A 13,663-nucleotide genomic window follows, 5' to 3' on the forward strand; every position below is an offset into this window, starting at 1 on the left:
CATTTTTAAAAAATGGTGGGAAATTCCAAGAATTTACGTGAACACAATGTTTGTATACTTTGATATCGAATTTTAAATAAATTCAAATCGCGAACATGATGTGCATACTGTAAAAAAAGAAAGCCAAATGAAGGTAAGTTATTATGATACAAAATGCATTTTTGGATTAAAAAACAGTTATAGGACAAGTCAATTGTCCGCAGATAACAACAAGCAAAAGCAAAGCTGTGATATTATTGTGTTAGTTAGTGATTAGGGGTACCTATTTGGCTGTATAATTGTGCCATTTCTTATAAAGTATCATGCATCATGTTAATAAGTTACAATACAAATCCGAGTGAATATTCCACTTGTTATGTACATGGATGATGCTTTATTGTCTGAAAGAATTACTAAAAAGAAAGTCCAAATGTTTACCAATTCTATTTGCGAATAAGGACCATGGGTTACTCTTCAGGCCAGCTACTTCAAACACATGATTCATACGTCAATGTTTATTAAGCAAAGGGAAACTGTCTGAATACTTCCACTATCGTAATAAGGTTAACTGTATAGGCTAAATCTCTTTGCAATTTCTACCCCAGAAATGTTGATCAGCTTTTCCAAAGTGACAAGTGTTCCATGGTAACGTCGTACCAAACACCTATCAACCTTGATGGTGCTCACTCATCGTTTACAAATATCGGCAATAACTTCTGCAAAGGTGACAAGCAGGAATTGAATGTATGAGTGTATAAACCTGTGTCTGTGTTTGAAGATCTCAATCCTGTGTGTCATGAAAGCCATGTTACAGATACATTCATTATTTCACCTACTGTAAAGTAGAACCAAAATAAAACCGAAAGCAATTCGGATGCACCAAAGGTGTATTAACAATTGATGCTCTTAAGTTTCATTATTGAACAAATGGTTTGAAGACACTGCTAATAATATAGAGAGCCGCGTCATGCTGCTTGATTATAAAAAAAATTTCAAACTAATTGATCACAACGTCTTAGTCGAAAAACTTCGCACATTTATAGATGTAGATGAAATATTTAGTCAAAATTGACCATCATCTATTGTCCTTGGCATCACTTAATGGAGGGGTTTATCGTCTATTTTAAATAATGATTTACCAGTGTATATTCCACTTGTTATGTACATGCATGATGCTTTATTGACCAAATGTTTACCAATTCTATTTGCGAATGCGAACAATAAAATGATCTTTAACAAAAAGAAAATAGTCAAGATATACTGGTCAGTTGTAAGCATAAAAAAATGATTAGGTGTAATGTGTAATGTAATTAAGGTGTAATTTACGAGTGACCTGTCATGGCAATCCCATGTGAATATTGCAGTCAGCAAAATATAAAAATATTTTAAAAAATACACAAATCGGACTATCGCAAAGGTTCAAAATTTGATGTTAACAAAGATGGCAGCCATTTTTAAAAAATACTAGTAACCGCTTGTCGTAGACAGCTGTATTTGGTGTCAAATTATTCAAAATATATATGTTTGTAAAGTATCAGCTGCTGCTTTTACGGATTTTTTCAAGATCTTTTTTTAACTTTCGTAAGTCCTTGATTGTGTGTCGATAATTTTGGAATTTTCTTTGCTGCATTGATCTAGGCAATTCCTATTGTTGATAATATGTTTGTATTTATGTGAATTTTTATCCCTACCCATATGTTCTTGAATCCTTGTCTTTAGATAGACGATCAAAAGGAATGAATAAATTAGATAATATTGGTGCTAGTGGCGAACCCATACTTACACAAATGAGTGGTTGAATTAATTTGCTTAAATGCTTTGTTATTATAGTTATATGTTCCTATTCAAGAGATGATTGGTCTTGTTTTTGGTGATCCATCACTGTTAAAGTCCATGTGAGTTTTGGTAAACCATAATAATCTTGCGGGTGCAAACATTTTGGGTAGATATCTTTTTAGGTCGCTTCATCTAACTCGCCTGTTTTGTACTAGTTTCGTAAGAATTGTTTTAAAGATCCCTCTCTTTTGATTCTAGAGTCTAATACATGGAGTTTTGTAAATTTTATTGGGTCGTCAATAATTCTGTACATTGCTCGATAATCATAATGTTAACTTTGGCGCCTTAAATATTCGTTCTAATTATAATAATATCTTTGTTTTTCTTTAAACCAATTGAGGTCTTAATCGTGTCCATGTCCTTTCTTGATGGTTTGTAGGTATTATTAAACATGTGTGTGCAATCTTCTGCCTTGTTGTTATCAATAATTTCTTGTAGCATTTATAACCGATCAATTTAAAGCAAGCAAATTACTGTTTTGTTTTAAGATAGTAGGCCTATTGTACATTGTATTGTATATTGTATGCACAAAAAAATGCATTTTGAAAAACAATTGTTTTTTTCCTGCCAAATTGCAGGCCATATTGGATTCTGTCATGACGATGTCATTGTATTGACTTGATTCATCAACTACTATGAGATGTAGTTATTAAAGTAAACCTCTGCTAATTTTAATCATCATAACACAACTCCAAGTAACAAACCGTAAATTGGTTTTCCATATCTCCTATATATAGGAGTGAGTGAGTGGACATTTGTATATTGTAAACAATGTACTACTACAGTAATGGATTTAATATTTCATATGAAAGAAACAAAAAACATGCAGTGCAACCTACTACTACAAGAAATACTTTGCCTTATCAACGACCAAATAACCTACAATTCAAATACTAAATAGAAATGTTATAGTTGATATCGTGTAAAAAGTCAAGAAAAATATGCATTATGCCTGCAGAAATGCAGTGCAACCTACTACATAAGACCGAAAAATTTTTACAATTCAAATACTAAAATGGTGCTATCCTGTACATAAATGCACAAGTCAGATTTAATAATTTAACAAATTTATAAAAAAAGAGACAGCAGGTACCAATCCTCTGGTCATGTTGATATCTTTACCCCAACCCCATCATTCATAGACACAGTATCATAAATGCTGATAATACTATCGATTGACAGTAAGTAAATTTATGTGAACCAAAAGATTATTTCTTAATAGGTGTTACTGCCGAAATTTGAGCATGTGCATTTTAAATGTCTTTGTCTTTGTGGTCTTTCTTCATTTCAACTAATGAAACATAGAAACCAGAAGGATTGATTGATAGGAATGAAGGTATAAAAATATAATGTTATAATAGTGAGCAATTGCTAACACAAATAGCTAATGAGCAAGCAAAAAGAAAGAGTTTTGATCCAAAAGAAAAACTTGATTCGATCTTTGATGTTTAATTTGAGCATGCGCCAAATATTTACCGTAGACAATTTTTAAGCTTTCCTTTTTAATAGCAAAACTGGCATTCTTATTTTGTTTTAATTTACCAAAATTATACCCACAGTGACAAATTTGTTGCCAACATGAAAAGCATTCAATAATATTATAATCGTTATAAAAAATTGTATTAAAATTAGCATTACTAATGTAATGATAAAAAACAAGTTTGAAGAAGATTGATTATACAGGATATTCTGAGACAGATACATGCAGAAGCTGCATTAGTTGTAGTTGTCATACCAACAAGAAACTTCAAAACCAAAGTGATTTTAATAACCAAATTATAGTAATCCACCTAATGATTGCTAGATTAACTGCAGATTTTTAGTAGCCTCAAAAATAGCATTTTAAACTTGTTTAATTTTTTTCCGTCTATGTTCACTTGCCTGCACTATCTTGATGTTGAATAATTAGACAATTGAATAAAATTCAAAATATGTATTAGGTATGGTTAGGTATTAACAAGTAGCCTCTATACCGTAATAAAATAATTACATTCTTTAGGAATGCATTTTGTGCAATTCTGTTTGAGGAACAAGCATTTTAATCTAAAATGAATAAGTACAACATTTAGGATTCTGATCATGAATGCGATTACAAAAATTAATTTATGACTTACATTATTTTGTTGGTCCACTGCTGCTGCCATGTCTACCAATGTTTGGCAGACATCGACGTGACCATTTGCTGCAGCCCAATGCAATGCTGTATTGCCAATCTATTTAACATTTAAAAAATAAATATATGTTAGAAAAATGCACATTTTTGTTAATAAAAAAAAACCAAAACAACAAGAATCTTTTTACAATAATATATCACAGTTGAATAAAAGTATATCTGAAACTAGTAAATGTACTTGCCCAAGGGCAAGTTTCAATTATAGTTTAAAACACAGTACAATTGCAATCAAGTAAAGTTTGATACCTCATTAATACCCCATGCTCTCTCCCCAATTGTGGCCATTTTTATTCACCATATGTATGGATGCATGCAATAACAAAAAACAGACAAATTCATACAAAAAGTGGGGAATTTCCACAAAATTGACCACACAATTGGATCGAAGATGTTGGATAATGTTGAAACTACATATAACATTCCTAGTACAATTGGGTCATTTTGATACCCTGTATAGATGCATACAATGGGAAAAATGTATAATTATAAACAAACTCATTAGGCCTATAATAAAGATGTTATGGTTATATGGTATTAAAGTCCCTTTGAACATGATGCATTTGAGGAATGTGAACAATTCAGATAAAATTAACAAGGCCATATAGATGGCTGCAGTCGCGTGCTCATTAGTGTTTACCAACCGACCGACCAACCTACCAACTGACCGAAATTACTGAACATGTTTAAAAATGTTGAAATGTTTAAAAACATTTATATATTTTTAATTTACACGTGCGTAGCCTGTCACTTTTGACGTGCTCGTATAACGTAATTTCGAGTTAAAAAGTCAAGAAAACAGAAATCGGGCAAAAAGAGTGCGCAATAACATTTAACGCGCAGTGCGCGCGCAAAAATCTGCGCACTCATGGCAAATTTGTAAACGCTTAAAATTGCCTGAAACGTACTCTTATTTCATCGAAAATAAATTTTTAAAATGTTAAGCGTGCGTACGCATGCGTTACATGCGCTACGCACGTAATTGTATTGCCATATTATGATTTATGCCCTGAAATTTATGAGTACCAAATTTTATTTAATTGTGATTCATGGTTGTGAAGATATGATTACAAACGTGATTTCGTTAAATCGTGTGTAGACCGCGTAATTTTTTTTTTATTGCGCACCGCGAAAACATAACCATATCGATTCCTGGCCATGAGGAATATACTGTGAAAAATTGACTTAGCTAGATTAAACTGATATCAAGATAAGGTCAGAAAGCGATAAAACGCATAGTGATACCGGACCGACAGACAGACCGACAGACCGACATAGTGAACTATAGCGTCGCGTCCACGTGACTAAAAAGGAGTACTAGAAGAGCAAATGTTAAAATTAGTTGTATCAAGTTAGAAAATGAAATTGAAAAAGTTGCCAAACAATTATATAGAGGGTACAAACCATCAGATAGAAGGCCTGACATTTAGAAAAAAATCTGGGTATCAGCATCTTTTTCATTTGCAATGCAAATATTGTTTTAAGAAATCTTTAGTATTAATTCAAATATTTAAATGTTAACATAATGAAGAATCAAGTTCAACTAGACATGAAACTCGTCACTTTGACGAGTTAGTTATCCGCACCACGACAAACGCCACGTGGACGTCGGAATATTGCACACAGATAAAGATTATGGCATTATGACAAGAACTGAAGAATATGATATGCTGTTAGTGCTGAATTCTGTCAATTTTGTGTCATATAGTATATACATGCAAACAGTATAATCTGTATACATATTACATACAGTGTAGAATAGGTGAAATCACAGGACCTGCCAGTTATTCCAATTTTTAACATGGTGACGGTATCAAAATGAAACACTTAGATAGCAATTTCAGAAGGAAATTATCTCAGGAACAACATATTAACGTGTAGAAGAAATTTGAATACGTAAAATATAGATGCGCACCCTTTTAAATGTGATGAACTATTACGCAAAATATGAAAATATGAAAATACGACTTTTTTTATTCAACTGGCCATATGATGACGTCACAACATCCGATTGGCAAAATGTTTACATGAATTCGTATCTACAATCCAATAGCTTCCAGAAGAAAACGTTTTAATCGTGATTATCACATTTTATTCTTACGAGCTATTACAGATTAAAATTTACTGTAAAGATGAAATTAATGACCCACGTAATTAAAATTTTTAGGCATGATGACGTCATAAAAATTAAAATATTTTTATCTCATGCTAAAGAAAGTTGATTGACCTACACATTATATAAATGTAGGAGAAAAAGGAATACTGTTAAGCGTGATGCGCTCCATTGAATGTGATGAGCAATAACGAAAGAGACAAAAATCCTACATTTTACATTCGTGTGGCCATACGATGACGTCAAAATGTTTTTTTAGCCTTATCGATGCATGATCCGATATCTGCAACTCATCAACTTCTAGATTTTGTAATAAAAATAATTGGTTCACGGTTTACTTTAGAAACTATGACTGTTTAAAAAAAGACGATTTTGACGATTTTTAAAGCTTTTTCATAAAAAACGCGCACGAATTGTCTAATTCAACGTGTTCGTGTGGCGTTATTTAAACTGGAAAAGGTCTAAATTGTTTTTAAAATTACTAGGAAAGGCTTGAAAAATATAATTCAAGAGAAAAAAATATGTTTTTAACACTACGTGCGCACCGCGTGCGTAAAAAATTGCGCGCCCGTGGGAATTTTTGACATACTCAAAATGACAAGAAACGCATAAAAAGTTGATTAGAAATTAATTTTGCGCATTTTGAAATTTTAAATGCGCGTGCGCGCGTAACTTCTTGTGAAACATGCCATTTTTAATCCGTAGAAAGTTTGCCCCTGATATGACTTAAATTTTGTCAAAGTGTCAATACTAAATGACTTTTGGTTTTTAATCTATGATCAATCATTGAAATTCATAAGTCACGTTGCGCAACTATGACGTCATTCAAAAATAGGAGGTGCACAACTTCACGTAAATGCCCATATGTTGTCAAAGTTATGAAATGTTATGTTTACACATTTTAGAGAAACGCGATCCACAAAAAGGAAGGATGGAAAGAAGCATAATACAGAAAAAAAATATTGATCTCATACAATAACAAGGAGTTATCCGCTCTACCAAGCGGATAACTAATAACTTTGTCACCTAGACTAAAAGCAGGTCACATATACTACCCTACTTTTAATTTCCAGCCCTATGTGAGTATTATCATACTGATGCAGCCATACTACTGTACCCACTGCACCACAAAATATAAACAGTGTGTATATTTGAATGATTTCCAGCCCTATAAGTGATTATGACCATACTGCTGTAGTATAGGACTACCACTGTACCTACTACACCACATAAAATATAAACAGTGATTATGACCTACTGCTGTAGCTATAGGCCTACCCTTGTACGTACTACACCACACAAAATATAAACAGTGTGTATGATCATTCTGCTGTTACGCATACTGTAATAATCTTAAGCTAATGAAGCCTAGTGTATAGCTAAAAATGAATATCAATATATTATCTACAATTGTAACTCAAAGTATTGATATGGATTGGCATGGTAAGGTCCTGGTCAAATTAATTTACACAATTATTATTTAAAGAATATTTTAAGGCACTGTAATCAATAACTATTTAAAAGAGTACCCATGGGACTACAGAGGTGATTACTGAGTAATAATTGCATGTAATAAGTTTGTTTGTCCCAACATTTAGTCTGTCCATTTGTCTGTAGTCTATCCATCAAGCAAATTGACCAATCACAATGTGATGGATTATCCGAACTGTTTCTTGTTATTGGTCAACTCACTTGCATAGCGCCTACATTGTGTTGACAACCAAAGCTTTAGTAAACCAAGTTTTTCTGGTTGACTTACTACTGTATGTTTGATAGGCTTTATAACAGTTTTATTTATTTATTTATTTTTTTTTTTTTTTTTTTTTAACCATATTTAATGAGGGTGATCCATCCAGCTATTGCTGATCATTAGGGACCCTCAGAGGTTCACAAGACAAACATATACACAAGATGCTCTACATAAACAAAGTTTTATTACAAGTCTTTGGGAGTGGAGTAATTTGGTCCTTAGAAAAAATCCTGACATGTGACGGGACTTGAACCCAGGACCCTTGGAGTGGTTGCCAAGCATCATAACCACCAAGCCACAACTCCACCCGTTGTATGTATCATCATCTACATCAAAGCAAAGAACTTATAACACAAGAATCTCCTGTTCTTCAATTTGTATTCAAAACACAATATCGGAAGTACATGGTTAAAAGGTCAAACTGGGTGACGCCATTTCACAGCATGGAGCAGCGCCCCCTCCAAACTAGGAAGTCAAAACTATTAATTCCTATAGAGGGCTCAGTCAATTACTCTATCCCCCCTATAGTATCTCCTCTATGATTTTGACTTTCTAATTTGATGAGGGCGTGCTACTCCATGGCTCACAATGGTGCCACCCATTAGCTCAATTCTATCCCACAATGCCTTTCGAAATTGTTACGCGCTTCGGACGAAGTGTTATAAGTTCTTTGATCAAAGGTACAATAGTATAGAAATATACTAATTTATTTGTATTTTAGTTATTGGGGCATTCCACAGTATTTTTTTGTTACGGATGGGACATTTTTGAGAATATAACTAGACATATCTTAGAAATAAAAAAGAATACAAGATTCAAAGTAGAATAAATGTATACATATATGGCCAATGTTTATTATGAAAGTCAAAAAAGGAAAAAAGACTGTACCAAAAAAATTTTATTATGAAAATTGTATGCGTCGCGGATGGGACGGCAAATGGACATGACTTTTGAGAAGGTTTACGCATTGTAATATTTCTCCTCATTTAAAAGAGATTTTAAAATTTGTTTTGTATTATTATGTTGCCAGATAGTTGTTTTAGATAACTGAATGTTAATTATAAAAATTGAACTGCATTTCTAACGTCGCGGACAGGACAACTTTGTCCACGTTTAAAAATTGTATAAATTTTGCTATTAAAAAAATTTAAAAATAAGTTTTTTACATCAATGTAATCTTTTATTTACAAATAAAAATATAATTCAACCTTTGAAACACTGTTTAAAAGTTTATGTCAAGTGAAAATATTAAAATTCATAAATATGAAATATTATTTATAAAATTAATTATTCGAAGAGTTATAACGAGAAGCAATATTGTAAAATGTTATCAAAATATTTATTTACACTAATATAAAAGTTATGCTTGGCATATTAAACAAGACTTTAACAAATTTAAGGCGAATCTTTAAAAATTGGCGTTGGTGTTTGACGTCTGAATTTGTTAGTGGATCCAAGTTGCATCTGAAATTTTCTTCTATCCTTGCTTGGATTTAATAACTGTAGGCCTACTTCTATTAAAATTCAATCTTAATTATTTAGTATCTGATTTATAAAAGGTTCTTGGTTGCAAATTCACCAAAGAATGAAATCTACAAAGCGATGACCGCACCCAATTCTCCCATTCATACTGGTCATGTTGTTTTGGATTTAGGTATTGTTCTTTTGTGGATTGTTATTTTAAATACAGACCACAATGTTTTGTGATTAATAAACAACAGTTAACACCTTTGTACAGTACTTCTCAGCCTACAGTACAAAAACACTTTTAAATTCTTACAATATTGTCATCACAATCATAAAAAAAATGTCCCATCCGTAACATTTAATAAATTTTGATAGTAATGTTTTTTTAATAAAAAAATACAAGTTTTAACAAACTTGTTTAAATCTATTGCAATTTAATATCCTTAGGAGTTGAAAATTAAGATTTAAAATTAGGAATTGAATAACAATTTTAAAGCCATTACTTCAATAAACACAAATGAGGAAAAAACCCCAATCGAAATGTCTCAGAAGTAACAATTATGATTTTTGAAATACAAGTATGAAATTAATAAACAATAACTAATTTTAATAAAATACTTTATTATGAATAATTGGAGCTCACTTTGAAAAAAAAATAACTGCAGTATATTTATGGGCAAAAATGTTAACAAGATGCATGGTTTTATTATGAAATAAAAAGGATTTAAATGATATGTCCCGTCCTTAACAAAAATGTCTGTCCCGTGCCTACGAAAAATTTCATCAATATATTTTTGAATATGATATTTTCACCAAAACTTTCAAATTATTTGTTTATAATGTATTGCATATAGTTTTAAAAGGAGAAAACAAAATATTAAATTGTGGTATCAATACTTTTAACTGAAATGTAAAAAACACCATAAAACTACTATTAAAATGTTGCGGATGGGACAATTATGAATTTTGAAATGTATATATGAAATTTAATAAACAAAATATGTGTTATAAATGCTTGAATATGTACAATAGAGACATAGAGTAACTATATCTGGCAAAAAAAAATGTTCAAAATATGCATGGTTTGTGAAATAATTAGGATTTAAATGATACGTCCCGTCTGTAACAAAAATGTCCTGTCCGTAACAATATATTTTTGAAATATAATATTTTCATCAAAATCTAAAATTTTCAAAAAATTTGTTCATGATATAATGAGATATAGTCCTCAAGAGGAGAAAATGAAATATCAAGATTTTTGCATCATTACTTTTAAAATAAATGTAAAAAAAACCGCCTAAAACGTTGCGGACGGGACATTTATGAATTTGAAATGGATGTATGAAATTAATAAACAAAATTTTAATTAAATACTTGATTATGTATTGAGACATAAAGTAACTATATCTGTTGAAAAACCAGTAATAAGATGCATAGTTTATGAAATAAATAGGATTAAAAATGTCCTGTCCGTAACGCCATATTTAATATTCAATAACTTAAAAAATCAATATCAGAAAAATAAAAAAAATGTTATTTAATAAACTTCAACATGTCTACTTTGAGAAATGGCCAAGAGTTACATCAAAATCAGTAAATGAAATTTTTAAACCCACGGACCAAATACTTTGGAATGCCCCTATTCTGTTTTTTTTTAGGCTTCATCATTCAAATGTATTTATTCTGAATTAATTTGAATGTTAATGTAAGAGGCTGAATGTAATGACAAAGAGAGTATTATTGTTTTACAGTAGAATGAAACTATAAGTATAAAATTGTCAGTCATAAATGAATATATATGATGGAAAGAAAGACATTTTAAAAATCCCAAATTTTTGGTAAAGCGTGGATGAGTAGAATGTATGACTGATTCTAAGAGGTCTCTGTTGACTCTGTTATTAATTTACAATAGAAATGAAAATACTGACAATAATTAGTACTACTATTTAGTATTAGCTGTTGCACATAGTGTGCTGTTAATTTACAATAAAACCTACTAGTGACTTTATGACAGGACGGTAGACGAACGGGGACGGTAGATGAAAAGATACGGTAGTCTACACAAAATATTAATCTGCGCATGCTTATGCACAGTATACTGAGCATACTCTGTTCTGTTCATTATCGGGACTTATATTTGGTCGATTTAACATTCAATCCAATGGACGGAGTAAAGTTCATTGCATCATTTTGAAACCTTGCAACAATAAAAAATGGCTGATCAGTACGCAAAGGGAATACACATTGTAGTTTTTCATTTTTAGTTAAACTTAATTAAAACATCATATTTTGTCATTGTATATTATAATATGTGGTGGCTGTGAATTCAATTCAATAACATTTATTCAATAATGGTAAGACAAGAAAAACAAGCATCCTCGTAGCCTCTTTTTAAGGTTTTTATTAGGTGTTTTAATTCATCCTTTTGAACTTTGCTAACTTAACTTTAAATTTTAGTTAGTGTCAATGACCAACTTAAGGAACGATCAATGTTTTTCAAATTTTTTTCATTTTTGAAACAAGTTTATTTTTAATCTTTGATATTTTGTGGATAACTAAAGTTTGAATTTAAAAGAATGATCAGTCTGTTAACAAATATTAAGCTTTACAAAATGATTAAAGTTGATCTATTTATCTTGTGATTTTCAAATAGTATACTGTTGACATTATTGCTTATACTTGAATGAATGCTGTAAAGTAAGCATTGATAATCTGTCATTGTTCTAAAATATTAAAAACTGTAGCAACACCAACATTACAGTGGGTAGATTAATATTTAAACGAGTTTGTTTGTTATTGTCTTATAATGATGAAGAAGATGAATAAATAAAACAATGATAGAATATGAAATTACAGACTGTGCAAAGCACCGGTGCTCACTGCTGTTACCTATTTAATAAAGCATTCCATAATGATAACAATAATGCTTACATTTTATCATCATTCCTGATGATGATCAAATAAAGTTTGAAACATTCTTATTTGGATTCAGTTTTATACTATGTTGTATTTATTATTATTTAAATAGATGATTAACAAGGCCGTATACATGGCTTTAGTCACGTGTGCAAATTTGAGTTAGTGTTTACCGACCTACCGACCGACATAGTGAGCTTAGAGTCTCAGTGATTAAGTTCACTTAGGTTGACCCTGGTCTCCCCAATTTCATTTTTTTTTTGTATATACTGAAATAGACCGAATAATGAAATGAAATCATCATCTAGTTTAATGCTGGTAATAGTTTTTCTTTTATTTAAATGCTATTTCAATTAAAGGTGTTTTGTAAAAAAGGTCTAAAAAATTAAATAAAATAAAATTTTGTACAGATTTTTTGGTTTTTATTGAACAGTAAGCTGGTACTGAAAGTTCTAACAATATAAACAGAATTTTAAAAAATAAAATAAATGATGAGTGAGGGCACTGTGTAATATAAAATGTATAGGCCCTTGTAATGTATTATGGAAAAAATAATTACAAACTAAAAATGGGTCTAATATGGGTCTATATTACATCCTTTAATATCATTGCTCTTCACTATTTAATGATGATGAGGCGGTGGACGAAGTTGGTAGTGTGTTGAAAATAAAAGAGAGTATGGTAAAATGCATTACTAAAAATGATGAATAAAACATCATACTAAAATATTCAGTACAACTAGCCTCTTTGATCATTATAATACACAGGGATCATGAAGGCATTTTTTAAGTGACTTGTCTAAAAAACAAATTTGTGAAAATTGCACTTTTAAAATACAAAAACACTATTTAATTTTTTTTCTACGGAAGTGATTACAGTAATTTTATTAAAATCCTACAAAATAACATATTCAAAATCTGATTTAATTAATCTTCATTTTTCATGATTTTGGGGATAATAGACTTTTTAATTAAATACTGTTTAAAAAATATAATGTTATTTAATAAAATGGTCAAGGCACTATTGTTTTCAATGTTTTATAAAGTGTTTCAAATGGAAATTATATTTATCAACTTTGCACTGATTACTAGTTGCATTATGGGAGTATTTTTCTATAAGTGTTAATAATAATAATAATAGATAGATTTAAATAGCGCAAATAAATGATGTCTCTATGCGCTCGACAATAAAGAGAAAGAGTGGAAACCAAAAGGAAGAGAACAAAAAGACAAAGCTAAGCACCCAAACCGGAGTGTGGGAATACACCATCACCGCTAACTAGGGATCAGTGTGTAAGGGATTCCCTGTGTAAGTACCCCAGTTAGCATCAGTTAAGTCTTTTCAGGAATCCGGTGCTAGTCAGAAAACAACAATAGGCAAGAAAGGTGAACAAGAGCAAAAATCTAAAAAAATGACTGGGGTAATAATGCAA

This window comes from Antedon bifida, chromosome 2 (assembly GCF_963402885.1).
Source record: "Antedon bifida chromosome 2, ecAntBifi1.1, whole genome shotgun sequence".
Classification (NCBI taxonomy): Eukaryota; Metazoa; Echinodermata; class Crinoidea; order Comatulida; family Antedonidae; genus Antedon; species Antedon bifida.